Source organism: Grammomys surdaster, unplaced genomic scaffold (genome assembly GCF_004785775.1).
Source record: "Grammomys surdaster isolate TR1022 unplaced genomic scaffold, NIH_TR_1.0 125878, whole genome shotgun sequence".
NCBI classification, from domain to species: Eukaryota; Metazoa; Chordata; class Mammalia; order Rodentia; family Muridae; genus Grammomys; species Grammomys surdaster.
Genome location: NW_021620703.1, coordinates 791,844 through 797,823, shown reverse-complemented (window position 1 = coordinate 797,823; position 5,980 = coordinate 791,844).

Sequence of the window (5,980 nt, the reverse complement as noted above, 5' to 3'; positions counted from 1 at the left end):
TAGTACATCCAGAAAACATGGTCAGTTCTTAGATCAAAGATAAAGTCATCAAACGAAGTAGGAAACAAGGAGATCACACAAGATAGTAATTAAGTAAAGTAGTAAACAAAGCCCCACGGTCACTGTTTCTGATAATCATCTGAACCTGTTTCCTTGTCCGAGCTCAGTGACAAATGCCAAATTCGTAGAAGCGGCACCAAAAGTTCTCAACAACTAATAAAAGACTTTAAAAGTTATTTCATGAATCTGGGTCAATATAAAAATACATTTTAAAAACTGTAAGATGGGCCGGGCAGTGATGGCGCACGCCTTTAATCCCAGCACTTGGGAGGCAGAGGCAGGTGGATTTCTGAGTTCGAGGCCAGCCTGGTCTACAGAGTGAGTTCCAGGACAGCCAGGGATACACAGAGAAACCCTGTCTCAAAAAAACAAAACAAAAAAAAACCTGTAAGATGTTTTTATGTTTTTCTCAATACCTTTGACCATTAAGTAATGCAAATAAACTCATAATGAGCTACCACCACACACCATAGAGTGAGCAAATTTCAAAGAACAACCCCAGATAGAGGCAAGGATTTGGCAAGGCTGAAACTTCCAAGCACTGAGAGGGACATGAACTGCTATGACCCCATGGAAACTAGCAATGTCTGAAAGTTGAGCGCACATTGTGTGTCACAGGAATGCATCCTGAAGTTCAAGAAGAGATATCTAAAAGATTGTTCACAGTGGCACTCTGTGTGATGACCCAGACCTCAAACTTCTCAGAAGCAATCAACAGTAAAATGGAAAAGTGTCGCATGATAGAATATGCAATGGAATTACATAACTGAATACAGTAACCTACACTACAACCTACAGCCTACAGGAATGGCTTCACAGTGTGCGGTTGCAAGTGCATGCAGGAGGCACGACCAGCAGACAGACCAGCCTTATGTAATTAGAAATCAGAGTAGTGGTTAATCCCTGAGGTGGAAGAAATAGAAACCAGAATGAATGAATGAGTTCTTAACACACTAGTTACATTCTGTTCTTGATCAGGGGTCTACTGTATGGATGGGCTGTTTGTGGAAGGTTTAACAACTGCACACTTTTCTGCATGTGTATGCTTTAACTCTCCAATAAATTTTTTGATATTATTAAGGCAGTTTTACAATGTGGAAAAAATGTAAAGGAATCAGGTAATTAAATGCTAAGCTCATCTTTTTAAGATCCAATAATTATTCCAGATACAATTTAATTCAATAATCAGATCCTAAAATCAGAATTTTTCAAGCCAAAAGTATCAGAGAGATTCTGACAAAAAATATTTTCCATGACTACTTATTAACTACTCAACTAAATATTGGACTGAATTTTTATTTAAAAGTAAAAAGGACTGGTCTTGCAAAGGACACAGGTTCAATGCCCAAACTCTACACAACTACTCACAACTATCTGTCACTCTAGTCCCACAAGATCCCACACTCTCATCTGGTCTCTGCAGACACTAGCTAGGCATGTATGTGACACACAGACATACCTGCAGTTAAAACATCCCTACACATAAAATGAATGACTAAATAAATCTTCAGAAATTAAAATGAAAGACATAAACATATTTATTCCAAAGATTACCTGTGTATTTAATATGTGGTGTTTAAGTGATGAGTTTTTTAAGGTGAAAGCTAATAGCTTTGTGTGATGGCTATACCACACCCAGTCAGTTTATCCACGTCATGACGGTCGCCAATTAAAAGAAAGGAACGTAAATAAATAAGAAAGGGAACCTAATGACTTCCTCTTGACTTTGAGATCCTCCTGAGTCATTCGTTGGTTCTGTTTTAAACACTGTGGCGCTAATTTTGTCTGAGAGAAGATAGAGTCCTGATCAGCGTAATAATCATTTTCCAATGCACTAAAGACTTCTTGACTATTAAGGCTCATAACCTGCCTGTTACATGGTCTTTTTGCATTACTGTATATTGACCCCAACACCCCGTGTTTACTAGGCATAAACTCTATATGGAATTATAGCCCTGTACCCCTCTTTAACTTTGTTTTACTTTGTTTTTGTTTGTGACAGATTCTCACTCATTTGCCCAGGTTGATCTTTGCTTACTCTGCAGCTCAGGCCGGTCATGAACCTGTGAACTGGTCAGCAGCCTCCTGAACAGCTGAGACTGCAGCACGGAGCTATAGAGCCTGACTTTTTATACAAGTGTTACAGGATTGTTCAGACACATTGTTATGACCCAGTGAATCCGTACTGAACGCATCAACTCATCTTTTCATACATCGTGCTAATGATAGTCTATAAGAAGAGAAATATATGGTAACCCTAAATGTTCCCTAGTAGCACACATACCTTGGCTCTAACCAACAACTCTGTACTTGAACTTAAGGCCTGTGCAACACGAGAAAAACCATGCCTGGTACTAGAAACCTAGCTAACTACACAGGGCTGGTAAAGTCATGGAACTCAGAGAAGAACCTATGACCACCAATTTACTAACCCAATATAATATCTAACTACATTCTAAACATTTGTCCTCATACCCACGGGTAGATGTAGTCCTCACCCCTCACCAAGGAAATGTCTCTTTGCCACAGGGGGAGACCATTACAGAAAACCACAACCAATCAAATTCAGTTACTGAGCACAATCCCAAAGGATATATCTATAATACAACTCCCACATCTAAGGCTCAAGAATCAATGTGGTGGCGGTGGTGGGGAGATGTTAGCATCCTCATCCTTAAAGCAGAAGCTCCACTCAGGATGTCTCACCAATATAGCTGTCTAAAAATGAACTGAACAAGGACAGCGCCAATGAACTTGCTAATGTGGATGAGAAGAAAGGTCAGGAGTTCAGAAGGCTTCAACCGTACACAGTACACAAAGAACTACAGGCAACTAAAAGGTGCTGAGCGCAGGGGAAGCTCTTCCCCAGGGAAGAGCATACCAACTGGTTATTCAATACAAAATGGTCAGCCCTGAAATCAAATGCAGACAGGTAGCACTATACACAATGATGCTGCATTTATGTATTTAGGAATGTGCACACCACACACACACACACACACACACACACACACACACATACACTCACACCAAATACACATACTCACACTCCTATTGTATTGTGTATGTATGTAGGTGTGTCTGTGTGTGTGTGTATGTGTGTGTGTATGTGTGTGTGTGTAATAGGAATTAAAGAAAAAAGATGTCATGAATTTGAAAGAGATGGAGCAGACATGAGGGGCAAATGAGAGGGTTTACTGAAAAAAGGGGGAAGGAAAATGGTGTCATTATATTATAATTATTATATATATATATATATATAATAAAAAGAAGTGAACTATATTTGGAAGAGCAAACTCCATTATAAGATAATATCTTTTTTTTACACAATGTACAAGATTTCTATTTAATTTTTTTATACTGGAATTTAGAAAACACAATGAATTGACAGGTCCTCTGAAGTTTAATATTGGGGGCCAAATATTCTCAAAATCAAAGTTTTCGTAGTTTGTGATGAAAGTTAATACAGATAAAATGTTTTCTTCTAGATTTAGTATATGATAAGTTGTATATGCTACATCTTAATGTGTTAGGTACAATGTTTAGCAACCTGTCAGAGACTTGAAACATCAAAAGAGCTATCATTTCTAATATTTATTTTAAATGCTATATCAAGACAAAGATATACACATATATATTTCACTTAGAAAAAGATAATAATTTTATATTAAGGATTTGGATGTGAATACTGAATACTGAATACTGTGTGTCAGAGGTGAGTTTTGCTATTTTTACTTTGTTTTACTTTTTTGTTTGGGGGCATTTTTGTTTTTTGGTTTGGCTTGCTTTGGTTTGCTTTGGTTTGGTAGCAGTGGTAACGCAGAGAACAGAGGAGGCAGCATTAGAGTTCACTCAGTGACAAGACTGAATGCCAGATGATGAAGAGATAAAACCAGGATAGACTTAAATAATCACAGAACCCGTAGCAAGCCGACAATGAGAAAGGACAGCATCATCCTTAAGATGAAAGAAAGAACTTCTCTCCCAACCCCGTCTTCATAATGAACCTCAGGATGCAATGGGAGAAGCTAAAGTTTCAGCTCTGCTTTAGTGGGAGAGAGCCTGGAAACCCATCAGGCTGCCCTAACGATGACCAAATGGTTTAAATACAAGTTTAGTAGCTCATTTTCAAGAAGCCAAGAAAATGTCTGTGCTCAGGAGAACATGACACCAGGCAAAAACTCACGTAAGCTTCTTCATTCCAATGTCAATCAGATTTTTCCAAAAGCTACTATAACTTATCTGAGATGAATTCATTAGAGTTGTGTTCAAGCTATTAACACATAAAAGTAAAATGTGGGAAATGCCCTTTCCCAAAGTCTGAATCTGTTTCCTTACCTATGAAACGGGAAGACTGAACTGGGTAACTTCTAAACTTGCACATCTGTGCCAGTCATTTTTCTGTTGACCAAAAACAAATTATAGACGAACGTGCTTGTTTTAGCTCACTGTTCCACATGAATGCAGTTCAGAAATGGTGGAGATGGCATGGCATGGCATGGCAGCAGGATCAGGAAGCTAGCTGATCACATGGCCATCCACACAGAGGGCGCAGAGAGAGGGAGCAGGAAGTGGCATGAGGCTATGAATTGTCAAAACCCACCTCCAGTGATGTGCTTCCTCCAGCAAGGCTGTGCCTTGTAAAAGTTCCATAACCTCCCCAAACAGTGCAACCAACTGCTCACCAAGTGTTCTATTACCTGAACCTATTGGAAATATTTCTTAATCAATTCACCGCCACATCTAACATTTTATTTTTCTAATCTTATTATTTAAAATAAAATGCAAAGCACACAAGATTGACAGGAAATAAAAATACCACAGGCTAAAGATGACTGGTGCAACCACTCTGGAAATCAATCTGGAGCTTCCCCAGAAAATTGGAAATAGATCTACCTGAAGACCCAGCTATACCACTCTTGAGCATATACCCAAAAGATACCCCACCATACCAGAGGGGCACATGTTCCATTATGTTCATAGTGGACTTACCTGTGACAGTCAGAAGCTGGAAACAACCCAGATGTCCCACAACAGGAGAATGGATACAGAAAATGTGGTTCATTTATACAATGGAATACTATTCAGCTATTAAGAACGAGGAGTTTTACAGGCAAATGGACGGAACTAGAAAATATCATCCTGAGTGAGGTACTTAGACCCAAAAGAACATGCAAGGTATGGACTCACTAGTAAGTGGATATTAGCCAAAAAAAAAAAAAAAGTACAGACTACCCAGGGATACAATCCACAGAACTCAAGAAAGTTAACAAGTAGAAGGGCCCAAGTGATGATGCCTCAATCCCACTTGGGAGGGAGAAGATAACAGGCAGAGGGAAGGAGAGACCTGGGTGGGAGAGGGAAGGGGGAGGAGTAAAAGCAAACATGGTCAGGTATTGAGAAGAGAGACAGGAGAGAAGCCCTGAGGGCCAGAAAAATGAACGGAAATATGCAAACTGGGGGGCGGGGGGATGGGAGGAGGGAAGATCCTTTAGAAAGTACCAGAGACCTGGGAGGTGAGAGACTCTCGGGACTCAAAGGGAGGGACCTTAGATGAAATGCCCAACAGTGGGAAGAGGGAACTTGTAGAATCCACCTCCAGTAGAAAGACAGGGCATCAAGTGGAGGGATGGGGTTGCCATCCCACAGTCAAAAACTCTGACCCAGAATTGTTTTTGTCTAAAAGAAGTGCAGGGACAAAAATGGAGAAAAGACTGAGGGAAAGGCTGTCCAGTGACAGGCCCAAATTGAGATCCATCTCAAGGGGAGTCTCCAAGGCCTGACACTTACTGATGTGGTGTGACAGGAGCCTAGCATGGCTGTCCTCTGAGAGGCCCAACCAGCAGCTGACTGAGACAGATGCAGATACTTATAACCAACCATTGGACTGACGACAGGGGCCCCCGTGGTTGAATTAGGA